Source organism: Apium graveolens, chromosome 2, assembly GCF_009905375.1.
Source record: "Apium graveolens cultivar Ventura chromosome 2, ASM990537v1, whole genome shotgun sequence".
NCBI classification, from domain to species: domain Eukaryota; kingdom Viridiplantae; phylum Streptophyta; class Magnoliopsida; order Apiales; family Apiaceae; genus Apium; species Apium graveolens.
Genome location: NC_133648.1, coordinates 300,486,662 through 300,503,327, shown reverse-complemented (window position 1 = coordinate 300,503,327; position 16,666 = coordinate 300,486,662).

Sequence of the window (16,666 nt, the reverse complement as noted above, 5' to 3'; positions counted from 1 at the left end):
ATAAAGAATATTATTTAATAAATAAGCGGAGTCATAAGTCCTCGAATGAATATTCAAAATAATATTCATTAAATAAAATAAATGGAGTAATAAGTCCTCGAATGAATATTCAAACTAATATTCATTAAATAAAATAAACGGAGTCATAAGTCCTCGAATGAATATACAAACTAATATTCATTAATTAAAATAAAGTTATCGAATAAACCTTATTCGATTAATAGTTTTGAAAACTATATCTATATATATATATAAATATATATATATATATATAATATGCTCGGGAACATCGACTCCCGGTTTTAGAAAATGTTCACCTTTGGGTCCCCTATACTAAGGGTATACGCTATTACTGCTTATCTCTAGCATAGGTATTATGCAACTATAAGCATTGGAATCAACAGATAGATATCAAGATTACGAAACAGACATGCATATATCCCATATCAGCATGCTCCAATATATCGCAAGATTTGCTAATTAACCATCATGCATCTATCACAAGATAATGCATATACATATATACATCACAACAACAGTATAACGGGTAGAAAACTTGCCTGAGTGCTCCGGGGTAGACTTAAGCTTAGAGTGGGTCCGGTAACCTATGAACAACAACATAAGCCGGAATTAAAGCATGGTCGCTTAAGAAACTAGACTTTAACCAATTGAACCCTAACGTTTGCTTATGGTCATTTCTACGCTTAACAAATCACATAAGTCGTTCGAGTACCCTCGGCTCCACCATTTTTAATAAATTAACCGTTATGAATTTTAAGGCGACCTTTCGCGAATACCCTACCAACTGCCTAGTCCACTTACATAATTGTTTCATACTCCAATTAGTCATTTAAGGGCCTTAACCAAGGTTTCAAAGTAAGGCGATGGGTAATGGTCCGTTCGCGAAACGCCGTTACTTAAAACAGTCGTTTCTCCTAAACCGTACATCGGATTCAAGCGAACCACATATCAAAATGAAGCTCATAACATGAACTATCTAAACATGGCAATGGTCAGAATCTAACAGTGAGTGCACGGATCCTTAAGTTAAGAACAAAAACAGTCTAAGGAAAATTGGGTATTACGATGGCTATAACTTAGAAATTCCTAAATTTTTTTACCCAATCAATTCAATACTAAACCACCACCAATCAACACCATTCCACCATCATTCAACCACAAATCAACCATACAACCAAACTTCATCCAAATCCTATTAAATCAGTCCATTACTTCATGTTTTATCCATCTTATTCAATCACAACAAGAGCTACTAACTATACTTAAGGTTCATCAACCAACAACCAAGTTTATAACCCAAAATCATTATAATTCCAGCCAAACTCTAAACATACAAGAATCATGCTCTCATGAACTATAACAAACAAAACCAAACCTAATACTCAAAGTAAAGTTAGGGTTTGGAGGGGTTATACCTTCCTTGGAGTGATTAGAGTAGCTAGGAAGCCTTAAGAAGCCTTGAGATAGCTTAGGAATGCTTGGATCTTAAAGGAAATCAAAGAAAATAAAGTTAGTAATCTTGAAAATACTATTCATCATCTTCTTCCTTTATTTATTGGAAGAGTTTTATGAAGAATTGGAGACTTAAACTTCTAGGATAGCCATAACTAATCATAAGGAACCTTGGATAATTACCTTGTAATTTAACAAAGCTTGAATCTTAATTTTTGGAAATTTTCTCTTCTTTAGGATGAAGAAGCCGAGAGCACTTGTTCTTGGGAGGGTTTTTACTTTGCTAAATGAGTTTGTGGTGAAAAATGGAAGTAATGGGATATTTGGGTGATTAATTGGTTGAATAAAGTGAGTGGAGTGTGACTAAGCATGACATCACCTTGGTGACTTCATCAATTACCACTTGTCATCACTTGGTGGTGGAAGCATCTTTCATGCTAATCCTTGCTTAGTTTCTTGATTATCATCCTTAATCCTTGCACTAATCTCTCTTGCATTACCTGTCGTTTAATTGTTTTACGACTCGTTTATCGTTCGTTCTTACTAATCGTTTGAGGGATCATATCCGGGATCTTATTACTTGGGTTCCCTAAACCTTTCTCAATATATTATATTCCTTTTATTATCCTCTCTTATAATCCTTGAATTAAAATCATTTTAATCATGTTACCTTATACTCAATTCTTTAAGTATCTGGTGGATTTTCGGGAAAAATCAAAGTGTTCGAATTTGGATTTTGACGATCTTTACATACACTTATTTACTTTATGGAATACTAATACGATATTAGAATTTCCATAACAGTACTCCTATATATCGTGGTCTGATAATTTTCCTTAATCAGCATCATCAACAAAAGTTACTATTCATCAGGGTTTCAAAAATTCCAAAAATTGGGGTTATTACATGGATTGTTCTTTCACTTTGCCCGTCCGTCTGTGAATGATAAGCGGTACTCATATTCAATTTGGTGCCTAAGCATTCCTGGAATTATCTCCAGAATCTTGAATTGAAATGTGGGTCTCGATTGAATACAATGGATACAGGAACTCCATGTCGCATCACAATCTCTTTAAGATATAAGTGTACTAACTTGTCGAGTGTACTAACTTGCATCATGATTTGCTCTGGTTCTTGGAAGTCCTATCACAAAATCCATTGTTAGATTTTCCCATTTCCATTTTGGAATATCCAATAGTTGTAGCAATCCGCTTTGACGTTGGTGCTCTGCTTTGACTTGTTAGCACATATAGCATTTACTTACCCATTCCGCTATTTCTTTCTTCATGTCTTGCCACCAAAAGTTTTCTATCAAATTACGATACATCTTTGTGCTTCCTAGATGAATGGAATATCTCAAACTATGAGCGTCCCGTAGGATTTCTTCTTTTAATTCCGGTACATTAGGTACCCAGACCATTGATTAAAATCGTATAATTCCCTTATCATCTTTCTGACTGGTAATTTCTTCTCCTATTAGATTGTCGTCTTATTGACTCATTACCTCCTCTTGACATCTTCAGATCTTTTCCAACAGTTCGGGTTGCAATATTGTTACATAATTTATTTCAGTGGATTCCGTTGGAAAATGAACCTCGATTTACAATTTCTAAATTCTTCTGAAGAAGTTAATATATTTAACCTTTCTTTCCGACTTAACGCATTTGCTACGACGTTTGTTTTTCCTAGATGAGAACTGATTATAACATTATAATCCTTGATCAATTCTAGCCATCGTCGTTTGTTAGATATGAATACAACACATGGGGGGTGAATGTGTTTTGGCTTAAATGTTTACTTTTTGATCGACTTTGGGTTTTGCAGTTGGTTGTTATCAATGATCTTGTAGAATAGATGTTAAACATAAATAACAATGCAAATATGTAAAACAAAGATCTTCAAAACTCACTTAATTTTATATTAAAAATCAAGCAGTGTTTTGCTACAAAATCTCTAAGTTCTTGGTTTAGAACTTAGCTTCTTTCTTGAGAGAGAATTACAATTTCTAATCTTTTCAGTCCTATCTTAAACAAAGGACCTCAGTTAACTTTATATGATAGTTAACTTTGGTTTACACAGTAAATATAAGAAGTGCTAATCACTTTTCTAACCTGTCACTAATCACTTCTATTTAAAGGGAAAGTGAGATTTCCATATCTAGATTAACATATCTTCATCCACTGTATATTGGTTGATCCTCCTTTGTCAGTTAGTCTTCACCATTAATCTTGCACATCTCTCAAGCTGCTTTTTGTAGACTTGTCAATCCAGCTGTGTGAATTGTTTGTTGATTTGCAACCTTGGATATTGAACTGTTCTGCAATTCTGTACTTAGAGAAATTTCTTCACTTCGAGATCTCCAATTAAGCTGTAGAGAACTCGACATCTCGTTAGGCATGTTGGCTTGTCGATATCTCTGAAACTTCATTGTTGACTTGACTTATCGATAACTCTGAGTTCTCTAGTGAATTTTGGTTTATCGATAACTCAGAGTTCTCTAATGTACTTTGGCTTATCGATAACTCAGAGTTCTCTAATGAATGTATACTTGTCGATATCTCTGAGTTCTCGAATGGGTATCTGACTTATCGATATCTCCAATAGCATTTACTGAGTTCTCGATAGACAATTCCTAAGTTCTCGATAGGTCTTTCTGAGTTTTCGAATGACTTCTCTATAACACTATTTCTGTGACTTGTAGAGATCTTGACTTATAATGTTTTTCACCAAACAAAATTATTCAACTCCAAGCTTCTTCATAATTCTTCTAAGGTATGACCTTCTTGATCTTCTTCCAGATAGAATTCTTAGGCTTGACACTGTTTAGGGAAAAATGCTCCAGTCTGCTCCATTTATATTTTACAGACATTAAGTGTTACAAGTATAAATTACAGATTAAGGTTACAATACAACTAATCTTAGGGTTGTCAATATGACTTAGTCTTGTTATGATACAGGCATGTCTTGTACAACAATCTCCCCCAATTTGTGAGAAGATTGCTTATCACAAATTCATGCCTGTTAACAAGACTAACCCCAAGTTAAAGAATGAAAATAAAACAATACAAAAGCTGATACAACACTTATACATTGAACATTTGACAGTTTACAATAATTAAGTAAAGACTGAGCTTTCTGATCCTTTCTTAGTTATGTTCTTAATATGTACAAGTATTTCTAATTCTTCTGGGATGGGGGTGTCAGTTAGAGCCTCTATTAATTTCAGCAAATCTGGGTTAAGATAACTAGCTAACATCCCTATCCTGTATCTTGACAAAGAGCCAGCTTTTACATTCAGAAATTTTCCATCCTTTGATATTCTGCTCTTGCCTGCTGCCTTCAACTCTTCTGATCTTCTAATATACTCATCAGTGTCATGCTCATACTTTCTCCTCTTTTCAGCTAGCAAAGTTCTATGCTCATCTCTCATCTCCTCTCTGTTAACTACAAACACTACCAATACTGTTCTCCATGCCTTAGTGGCTGAATATTTACCATTCATCAAGCTTATCACCCTTTTCAGTTCAATAATTGAGAGAGAATCCATTAGTCTATTTCCAAGCTGTTCAAAGGATCCATCACTGTAGTAGATTCTAACTTCTTTGATGTTAACAACTCAAACTCTGACCATTCTTTCAGCTAGCTATTGGAAGTAGTCTTCATCTGAATCAACAACATTTAGAGGTTGGAAATCATCTTGATCATATCTGTTCCAGATGGCCTTTTCACCAAATCCATGATCATTGAGAAATTCAGCTATCAATTATCTTCTTTGTCTTCTGAATCTTCTCTTGACCTTGGCTTCTTTTGGACCTATTCCAACTGTTTTGAAGTGTCTTTTATGGGGTGGCTTGAATGAAGGTACAGTTTTGAGTCTTTTCAGAGAAGTATGGTTGTGAGTGATTTGAGTTTTGAGGAGAGAGTTTGCAGTGAGCTTGTAGAAATATTTAGACTTAGAGGTTTGAGGTTGAGCAGTTTTTGATGAGGTTGAATGTGAAGGTTTAGCAATTGGTATTTGGATATTTAGGATTTGGAGGGGTTATGAGGTATCATTCTTTTGTCTTTGTCTCCTTCCACCCCTTCTTTGAGTCTCAGATCCACTTTTCTTCTCCTTCTCTTTCTCACTATCACTTTTTCCACCAATTGCCTTGCTGGATTGACTTGAGTTTGAGCCAGAAGGGTTTTGACCATCTTTCTTCTGCTCATCATCACCCAAGTCATCTTTGTTGATTTGAGTTTTAGGCAAATTGGCTTCAGGGTTATCAATGTATCTCCTTAGAATCTTGATCATAGCTTCATCTTTACTAATCTTCAATTTCTTACTTTTCATCCCAGACTCAAGCACCATTATCAGTCTTCTGTTTGCCATGACACAGTTTTTAGGTACTTGGAAATGTTTCAGTTGCGTGGTTGTAGAGCAAATATAGTGCACCCCTTTTCTTGGATGTAGATAGGATTTTGGGAATGTAGCTTCTTGAGCCTTCTTCAACTCTGCTAGTAGCATTTTCTCTTCATTGGTGATTATCCTGACCTTATTAATCAAAATATCCACCTCTAATGCTCTTCTAGAAATTAGATAATTGATATTGACTTGCATACATCTGTCTACACCAGAATCATTAAGATTGATCACTATCCTTTTCTCCAAAAACTGGTCCTTGACTGGGATCTGCAACACCCTGATGTAATTGATAGTCTTTTCCAAGGACTTTTTGTAAGTGAAGAAGTTGTTGTTGAGAGAGTTCCTTAGTCCAGTGAGCAAATTGTCAAACTCTTGTGTCATTCCTGGACCTTGGGCAGCCATAAGGAGCCTCTCTTGTTCTAGACCTTGTACTTGACTTTTGAGTTTTGATTGTGCTAGCCTTGCATCTATCTCCCCCTTAGTCTTGGTGACAGGCATAAGTAGGGGAGTAGGAATCTCAGGTCTTACAGCTTCAGGCAATGCTGGCAGTGGTATGTTGAGTTTTCCCATAATGGCTCCCAAAGCAACTGTATTATGCATTTGTAAATGTTTATGGGACTCCACTAGGGCCTGAATATCATGCTGTTGACTCTCAACCAATGTGGTTAGAGCTCTGACTTGTGAAGATAAATCTGAGTTGGAAGCTTGAAGTGAAGAAATTTGATCTTGAAGTTCTTTTATTTGAGGAGTAGAGGCAGTGGAGACTGTTGTAGCTGAGAAGGACCCAAAGTGTTCATCAACAGCTTTTCTGACACCCTCCATGAGAAGAAATGAAGGCTCATACCTAGCAGTATGCATTTGATTTAGCTTAACCCTGGTATCATTTGAATTTGTGATATGAGCTTGAACTTGATCAAACAGGGCCTTGAAAGAACTCTTCATATTTGACACTTCCTTCTCTATGGAGGCCAGATTCATCCTTGACATTTGCTCAGTGAAAGACTGGAATTGATTCTTGATGTCCTTTTGAGAAGGCACAATGTCATCCATCTTTTCCTTGATCAGCTTCCTGATTTTATCTGTATGTCCAGTCAATTTTACTTCAAGGGCCTTTCCAAAGAGATGGAAAGCCTTGAGTTGAGCTTTGTGCACATCCATGATGGCATCATAGACTTCAGGAGGAGTGAGAGATTTAGCATTGCTTCCCATGATAGTTATGTACTCCCTCCTGAATCTAGCCAAAACTTCATCCATTTCTGCCACATGGTTATTAGACAACCAGGCATCTACATTGCCATCCTCTTCAGTCTCATCTACTATCTTCTCCTTCTATTGTTCAACCTCTTCATTGAAGCATAACAGTATAGCTTGATAGTCCTGGTTCCCCATGTCTGAAGTGAGCAATTGCTGAGAGAGATTAGCCAGGCCTGAGATTTGATCTACTAATATGTCATCAACTGTAGAAGGCTGAGTATCTATATCTTGTAGCCATTGAGCCATGACATGTGGTTGGTTGGATTGAGATGTGGATGGCTGTTGAGAAATGTCTAGATTACAACCTGTGACTGAAGTCACAGTTTGACTCACGGATAAATATGTGGTTTTGACAGTCTCCATTGGAATTGGAGAGGATTTGACTGGGTTACTGTCATGTACACCAGACTCAAACCTTTGTGCACCTTGCAGAGCACTGTCACATAATGTGATGAACTTGCCTCTCCCATAACAGGGTCATTGGCAATTGTACTCCTAGCTTCAACTCCCAAGGCAATTTCATCTAGGGTTTTGAGGGGAGTTGTTCCTTCTATAGGAACCTCCAATTGAATTGGAGAGAATTTAGATAGCTCTCCCTCAAGAGTACTACCCTCAAACCTATTCAACTTTGAAGATAATTGTGCACATGAAGGTGCTAGAGTGACCATGGGGTCTTCAGTAAAAACTGATGAAACCCTCATGTTTTTGATGGTGTCATCAAGGTCTACCCCGGTCAGTAGCCTCTCACCATCTAGATGTTGGTTATGGGTGGTGATCACAGTTTCATGAACCATGTCACTTGAGTGTTGGTGCACTTGAGAGTCAGGTTCAAGTGCTCTATATGATGAAGAAATTTGAGAGATTAGAGAAGTTTGCTCAGTTGTGAGTGTTGGCAGCTCCTCCTGAATGGATGAGGGAGCTTCAAATGATGTGCCCTTAATGTGTGTAACATCCTTATTTCTTCTACCATACACTCTAGGTGCAGGTTGTGTTGACTCAGTACAGGATGCAATGGGGTGAATGCTCTTTTCAATAGATACACCCTGTTGAGAGGATGCATCTAGTAACTGTTTACTCCCCATTTGTTCAACTGTTCCCTTTTGGGAGGACACAGAGGTGTTTTGAGTGGTCAACTCAGGTATCTTACTCTTCTTTGGTCTCTTGACCAAGGGTGACTCTGGTTCAGTTTGAACTGTTTCACTCTCATTTACAACAGCAAGGGTTGGTTCCTTTCTCTTCTTTTTACTCACTTCAGTCTTTTGAGAGACTAAAGTGGTTGGTTTGCTAACATCTAATGGTTTAGAAGAAGGGGCTGCAGCTTTGGAAGGTCCCTGTTGGTGTGCCTGTGTTTGTACTTCCACAAGCTCGGGAACCGTAGCTAAACTAGCAAATTGAGGAGCCCTCATATCTGGCATAGGGTAAGGATAAGTCCTGAATCTCTCCAACATAAATGGAGTGATTCTAAGACTTACACTCACCTTATTCTTTGTAGTAAGTGAGGCAAATATTATTTTGGACACTTGCTTACAATTGCCAATTCTACTACTATCAATACCAGCTAACAAATGTATGTCATTTACTTTATGAGTTAAAGTAGACATAATAAACCTTGGCAAAAAGATTTCTTTACCTCTATTCTTCAAAGACATAGTAAGCCTGGGAGCCAGCTCCTCCAGAATTAGAGCCCCAACATTCAGATGCCTGTTGTGAGCTATTGAGAACACCGGCTTCCGCACCATACTTGAGATGTTGTCAAAGCCAGTTTTTCTGCAGGTGAAAGCCCTCACTACAGAATCAAACGCAAAGGACCATTCCTTCCTAAGGTTTGTCCTGTTCAGACTTGCCAAGTTGATTGAGCCACTGTAGTTGATGAAGTCCATGAATTCACTCAGCTCATCTGCAGTTGGCATCTCTCCATAGTTCTCAGTTGGCAATCCCAGGGCTGTATTCACATCAGCAGCTGAAAACTCAATTTCTTGGCCTCCAATTGTGCAGGTGACCACCATAGAAGTGACATTCTCTAGAACAACTGTCCTAGTTATAGCTGATGTCCAAAATTCATGAAGAACGTCCAAATACAGCGCAGGACTTGCAGTTAAAGCACCTGCAATATAGGATTCAGATAGAAACTTCACAAACCCCTTGAAACTATCAGGGGCTTGGTTAGCATCAAGAAAAGCAATAAAGTTGGTTCCCTTCTCTGGAATGATAGCTCTAACAATGTTTTGTGCCATTTTAGTGTGTAGAAGTAGTGGGTAAGAAAAAGTTTTGAGAAAGGAGCAAAAACGAGAGAGAAATCGCCTTTTGTCTGAAAGCTAGGTCACTTGAGATATCGAAAAAGTGTAAGTACGATGTATGTATCGAGAAGTCTAGGTATTTATAGAAAAAGTAAAAGACTTATCGAGAAGTCAAATAAACAGTTGATATTAAACTTATCGAGAAGTAATTTTGAATTTGAAAAAGGTACATTCGATAAGTCATTTTATTAATTCTTTTCGGGAACTAAAAAATGATTTATCGAGAACTCTGATAAATGCCCAGTTTGTCCGAAAATGGACTAAAAATGATTCTAATTTATTTGAATTGAATCAAATTGAAATCAGAATAAATTTTCCAAAAGTATTTGTCTAAAATAATTCATTGAATTAAATTATTTTAGTTCTGAGTTATTGATAAGTCTCAAAATATCCTTGTCGAGAACTCTGTGAATCAACACTATTAGAGAACTCTACATGGTTGTATCGATAAGTCATAATAGATCTTATCGAGAAGTTATTCGAGAAGTCTGTAAATAGACTTATCGAGGACTCACTCGAGAACTCTAGAATGACTTGTCGATAAGTCATTTTGACTTATCGAGAACTCAGTTCTCTATACCTTTAAGTACTGTTATTCTGCCTTGTGCTAATTTTACACATTTAAGATGTAAATTAACAACTAAGCAGTTTACTTAGAATTTGAAATATTCTAAGTTAATTTTTGAGTTTAAAAAATAAATATACAGAGATTCTGAAATATTTATAATTCATATTTCAGTTAATTTCCAATTAAATCAAACTAGGTTGATTTATTAGAAATTAATCTGCTGCAACACATTAGCTGAGTTCTTGCCTTAGGATGAAGAATTGAGCATTCCAATTTCACTCACAAGTCTAGTGAAGGTTGCTTCATCCAAAGGTTTAGTAAAAATGTCAGCTAATTGTTTCTCTGTTGGAACAAAAATGAGCTCAATGGTACCATTTGCAGCATGTTCCCTGATAAAATGGTACCTAACATCAATATGCTTTGTTCTAGAATGATTAACTGGATTAGCTACTATAGATATGGCACTAGTATTGTCACACATAATAGGAATTTTGTGTAACACTGGACCATAGTCCATTAGCTGATTTCTAATCCAAAGCACCTGAGCACAACAACTTCCAGCAGCTATATATTCAGCCTCAGCTGTGGAAGTTGACACAAATTGTTGTTTCTTACTATACCAGGATACAAGTCTTTGACCAAGAAATTGACAGCTTCCACTAGTACTTTTCCTATCAACCCTGCATCCAGCAAAATCTGCATCTATGTATCCAACAGCTTCAAAACCAGTTCCCTTAGGATACTATAATCCCAAGTTTGGAGTTCCCTTTAAGTATCTGAAAATCCTTTTTACAGCCATCAAATGTGATTCCTTTGGATTGGCTTGAAATCTAGCACATAGACAAATGGCAAACATGATGTCTGGTCTACTAGCAGTCAAATAAAGCAATGATCCAATCATCCCTCTGTAGCTTGATATATCCACACTCTTGCCTTTCTTGTCTTCATCCAACTTGGTTGCAGTAGACATTGGTGTAGATGCAGGTGAGTTATCCATCATACCAAATTTCATCAATAAGTCATTCACATACTTGATTTGGCTGATGAAAATACCATCACTTCTTTGACTAACTTGAAGGCCAAGGAAGTAACTCAATTCTCCCATCATGCTCATTTCATACTCACTCTGCATTAGCCTAGAGAATCTTTGACAAAGCTTTTCATTTGTAGATCCAAAGATGATATCATCCACATAGATTTGAACTAGGATCATATCTTCACCATGCTTCTTGTAGAAGAGAGTCTTATCAACAGTACCTCTGGCAAAACCATGTTTGAGTAGAAATTCTGATAGTGTGTCATACGAGGCTCTAGGTGCCTGTTTCAATCCATATAGAGCCTTGATTAATTTGTAAACAAAGTTAGGAAATTATGGATCTTCAAAGCCAGGTGGCTGTTGCACATAAACTTCTTCTTCTAGTTCACCACTAAGAAAAGCACTCTTGACATCCATTTGATACACCTTGAAATTTGAGTGTGCAGCAAATGCCAGAAAAATTCTTATTGCTTCTAGTCTTGCAACAGGAACAAAATCATAGTCAATTCCCTCTTCTTGTGAGTAGCCTTTAGCAACCAGCCTTGTTTTATTTCTAGTAACAATTCAATTTTCATCCATTTTGTTCATGTACACCCACTTAGTTCCAATTATGCTTCTGTTCTTTGGTGCAGGGACTAATTTCCAAACTTTGTTCCTCTCAAACTGATTCAGCTCCTCCTGCATAGCACATATCCATTCAGGATCCACTAGGGCTTCTTCAGTTTTCTTGGGCTCTACTTGAGATAGAAAACATGCATGTAGGCATTCATTAGCACTTGCACTTCTAGTTCTCACACCAGCTGAGGGATCACCAATAATAGCTTCTACTGTATGACTCCTATCCCACTTTCTAGTGTGTGTCTGTTGACTAGTGCCTTCATCATTTTCTTCAGTATTACCATGACTGTCATTTCCATTCTCTCCTTCTCCACCTGAGTTTGTGCCATGAAATTCAGGTGTCTGAAGAGAGCTTTCATTCCCATGATTTTGTTCAGAGGTCTCTTCATTTGTCATTTATTGTGCCACAACTTCATCTTCCTCATCAGAGTCACTATCAATGGTTAGATTCTCAAATGCAAGGGCTTCAGCATCATTTACATCAAGGCATTCCAAGCCTGGGCACTTGTCATCATCAAAAGTCACATCTGTGCTTTCCATAATTTTCTTTTGATCAATCACATAAACTTTGTAGGCTGTTCTTTCTAATGAATATCCCAAAAAAATTGCTTCAAAAACTTTAGAGTCAAATTTTCCCACATATTCAGAGTTGTCTTTTAGAATATAACACTTGCTTCCAAACACATGTAGATGCTTCACTGTAGGCTTCCTGTTAGACATGATTGAGTAAGGTGATTTGCCATGAGCTTTGTTGATGAGATATATGTTTTGAGTGTAGCATGCAGTATTAACAGCCTATTCCCAAAAACTAGTTGACAATTGAGCATCTTGTAGTAAGGTTCTAGAAGCTTCAACCAATGTTCTATTTTTCCTCTCAACTACTCCATTCTGTTGAGGTGTTCTAGGTGCTGAAAATTCTTGAACAATGCCTTTGCTTTTACAGAATTCACTTAATGTTGAGTTTCTGAATTCTGTTCCATTATCACTCCTCAATCTGTTCACACTAACTTTTCCTTCAGCTTGCTTCTCAATTTTCTTGATGTGCTCAATTATAATATTTGGAGTTTCATCTTTAGAGTACATGAACTCAACCCAAGTGTATCTTGAAAAATCATCAACCATGACAAGGGCATATTTGTTCCTTGAAATGGACAAGACATTTACTGGCCCAAACAACTCCATGTTAATAAGTTGCAGAGGTGCATTTATAGAATTCACAGATTTTGACTTGTGACTTGATCTTTTTTTTTCCTTTCTGACAAGCTTCACAAACTTCCTGTTGAGCAAATTCCAGATTGGGCATGTCTCTCACAAGCTCCTTCTTGACTAAGGTGTTGATTGCTTTGAAATTCAAGTGAGATAGCTTCTTATGCCACAATTTGCTTTGCTCTTCTGATGCCTTGGTGTAGAAACAACACACTCCATCCTTATTTGTTGAGTCTAAGTCTGCAACAAACAAGCTTCCCTTTCTTACTCCTTTAAGAGCAATTTCATCAGTCTTTTTGCTAATAAAAGCATAATCTTCTTTGTTGAAAACAACTTGAAAACCTCTGTCTGCAAATTGACTAACACTTAGAAGATTTACTTCTAATCCAGCAACTAGTGCTACATCTTCAATGACAACATTTCCAGAAACAATATTGCCATATCCCATTGTGAATCCTTTAATATTGTCTCCAAAGGTCACCAAAGGGCCAGCCATCTCCTCAAATTGTGATAGCAGGGCCTTATCACCTGTCATATTCCTGGAACATCCATTATCAATGATCCATATGACCTTCTTTCCTTTGCCCTGTACACAATGAGGATTAAGTGTGTTTAGCTACCCAATCTGTGTTGGGCACTTTCTTCTTGTTAACTGATTTTGCAGAAGTAGAATGAGAAATTTCAGATAAAATGGAATTCATAGACTTTTGAGCATTTTCCCTTTCAGATATAGAACCAACTTTTGATTCTATGAGATCAATTCTCAATTTGTGGCAACTCTTCATCACTTTCATGTTGCAGGGAATACAGTCAAACTTGTCACAGAATGAATAGGGATCATTAACCTTAGCTTCATTGTACTTGTAGACTCCTTCAGGTGGATTGCTAACAATCTTTTTACAAAGGTGAGTTAGGTGATTCATTGATCCACAATTCTCACACCTCTTTCTAGGAGCATCTTCAACATAAGAAAAATTATTGCTTTTTTTATCCCAATCTTTCCATTTCTATTCTTCTTTTTCTTTTTGACCTCTTCAGCTTTAATCTCCTTCACAGGCTCCTTAGTTTCTTGATTGGCTTTTAGTGTTTCAACAGAGATGGAAGACTGAGTTGTCTCATCATTTTTCTTTTCCTTGTCCTCATCAGCTATCTCCTGTTTGATGATCAACTCTTCTTCACTGAAGTTCACCTCACATGCCTTAAACAAAGGTGATTCAACTTTCTTCAAAATAATTTGAACATTCTCAGTTTCAGTTGATTTTCCTTTGTCACTAACAGACTTCTTTTTGTTGTTCAAACCCTCATAATCAAGACCAATGGCAATGTTTGCACATGGCTTGTTCTTTTCATGATATTGGCCAATCAACTCAGAAGCATTTTTGAAGGATTTCAGCTTTACTTCATTCTTCTCCAGCCTTTCTCTCAATACTGCTTCAATTTCACTTGCACACTTTAATTTGTTCTTTAAGTATGCATTTTCTTGCTTAGCGGCATCAAGCTCAACCAGCAACAAATCAGTCTCTTGTTTTTCACTCTCAAGTTTTTCATTGATCTTTTTCAATCTGCTAACTTCCTCATTTGCAGCAACCATGCTTGTATGAATGTGGAACATTTTTGTGCTCATCTTTTCAACAGTTTCCTTATATTGACTCACATTTAAATCAATTATGGTAAGAGTTGGTACCTGTGATTTAGATGATGAAGAATCTCCTTGCTCCAAGGCCATGAGTGCATAGTTTCCAACTTCTTCATCTTTATCATTATCTGAATCATCCCAGCTTTTGCCCTCAGCAATAGAAGCTTTCCCTTGTTGCTTCTTTAGAAGAGCATCATACTTTGCTTCCAATTCAACATAGGCTTTGTCTTTCTTTGCCTTCTTGGGTTTCCTACATTCTGTAGCAAAATGGCCCAACTCATCACAGTTAAAGCACCTTATGTTTGATCTATCAACAGATCCAGTTTTGTAGCCAGTTTTTCTATCAGGAGTGTACTTCCCTTTTCCTTTCCAGCTGCTGTCTTTGTTGAAGGACTGTCCTTTGCTCTTGAAAAATCTTGGTTTCTTCACTCTAATGTAAGAGAATTTTCTAGACAAGTAAGCCATTGATTTGTCTAGCTCATCAAGCTCATCAAGAGTGGAGAACTCATCTTCTTCATCCAATTCCAGTATGACTTGCTCTTTAGTGTCATTGACTCTTTTCTCACCTGTAGAAATTTCTGGAGTTTGGGATCTTTGCTCATCATTAGAGGTCTGGCCATCATTCACAATCAGTGCACTTGAGCCATCCATTACATATCCTTGACCAGCCCTTAATGATTTCTTTTGAATCATTTCAAGTTCATAAGTTTTTAGAACCCCATAGAGCACTTCCAGTGTGATTCTACTCAAATCCCTTCCTTCTCTGATTGCAGAGATCTTTTGTTCCAAATGATTAGGGAGAGTAAGCAAGAACTTTAAATTCACTTCTTCAACATCATAAAATTTATCATGAAGCTGCAAGTCATTTATCATCTTATTAAACCTTTCAAACACATCAGTAATACCTTCCTTTGGTTTAGCCATAAAACCCTCATACTGAGAAATCAATATCCTTCTTTAATTTGACCTAACCTCCTCAGTTCCTTCACAGAGTATCTCAATCTTTTCCCATACCTGTTTAGCAGTGTCACAGTTGACAATGTTATTATACATTACATTGTCAAGTGACTCAATTAGTATCAGTTGCAAAGCACTGTCTAGGGAAACTTTCTCTATTTCAGTTTCAGTATACACAGAGGCATCCTTGGGAGCATAATGAGCTGGAATAACCATGTCTCCATCTGTGGTTTCCTCAACTCTAACCATAGGAGTGAAGGGCCCATTCTTGAGGATCTGAATGTAAAGGTGATTGGCCATTCTTATAAACAACAACATTTTCTTTTTCCATAAATTGTAGTTGGCCTTATCAAAGGGAGGAATCTTGATACTACTGATTTTTTGTGTATTCATTTTTCCAAGATCTAATCTGTTTACTTTCAGATTTTGCTCTGATACCACTTGTTAGATATTAATACAACACAGAGGGGGGGTGAATGTGTTTTGGCTTAAATGTTTACTTTTTGATCGACTTTGGGTTTAGCAGTTGGTTGTTATCAATGATTTTGTAGAATAGATGTTAAACATAAATAACAATGCAAATATGTAAAACAAAGATCTTCAAAACTCACTTAATTTTATATTAAAAATCAAGCAGTGTTTTGCTACAAAATCTCTAAGTTCTTGGTTTAGAACTTAGCTTCTTTCTTGAGAGAGAATTACAATTTCTAATCTTTTTAGTCCTATCTTAAACAAAGGACCTCAGTTAACTTTATATGATAGTTAACTTTGGTTTACACAGTGAACGATAAGAAGTGCTAATCACTTTTCTAACCTGTCACTAATCACTTCTATTTAAAGGAAAAGTGAGATTTCCATATCTAGATTAGCATATCTTCATCCACTGTATATTGGTTGATCCTCCTTTGTCAGTTAATCTTCACCATTAATCTTGCACATCTCTCAAGCTACTTTTTGTAGACTTGTCAATCCAGCTGTGTGAATTGTTTGTTGATTTGCAACCTTGGATTTGCAACTTTTCGTAAAGTGTGGAGCGACCTACACGTTTACAACGATTTTCCTTGTACGCGGCTTCAGGGTCGTTTAAAAACTTCCCTTCCTATTTTCTTACCTTCTCCCTATTTTTAGGAATTTTCTGGTATTTTTTCAGGAATTTTCCCTTTTTCCTGAGATTTTTCCAAATTTTCTGCAATTTTTCACAAATATTCTCAAATTTTCA